The sequence below is a fragment of the Austrofundulus limnaeus genome, unplaced genomic scaffold (genome assembly GCF_001266775.1).
Source record: "Austrofundulus limnaeus strain Quisiro unplaced genomic scaffold, Austrofundulus_limnaeus-1.0 Scaffold9181, whole genome shotgun sequence".
Lineage (NCBI taxonomy): Eukaryota > Metazoa > Chordata > Actinopteri > Cyprinodontiformes > Rivulidae > Austrofundulus > Austrofundulus limnaeus.
In genome coordinates, this window is record NW_013961583.1 from 1,301 (window position 1) to 1,684 (window position 384).

Below are 384 nucleotides of genomic sequence, written 5' to 3' on the forward strand. Positions count from 1 at the left end.
GTCTAAGACATGTTTTTTTCTGTGTGTTTTTGAAGGGAACAAAACACACTGGGCTCATTCATTCCCCGTTGGGGAATCCAACCCCGGTCTCCCGCATGACAGGCGGGGATACTCTCCACTATACTAATGAGGAGATGTCAAAGAGGATTAGTCCCTCCCCTTTTCTTGCATCACAGTTTTCAGCACGCATCTTACATCTTGCCTGCCTCAACACAACAACGTACATACTGATTTTTCAAAAGTACAACTTCACTTACAGGTATTATACAGCCTTTTGTCTTCTCTTATACACACACAATGTTGTTGTTGGCCATCTTAAACAACCTCACCAGTTGGACATAATTACTTCGCATTAGCAACAGTCACCAAGGCACAGCACATCAC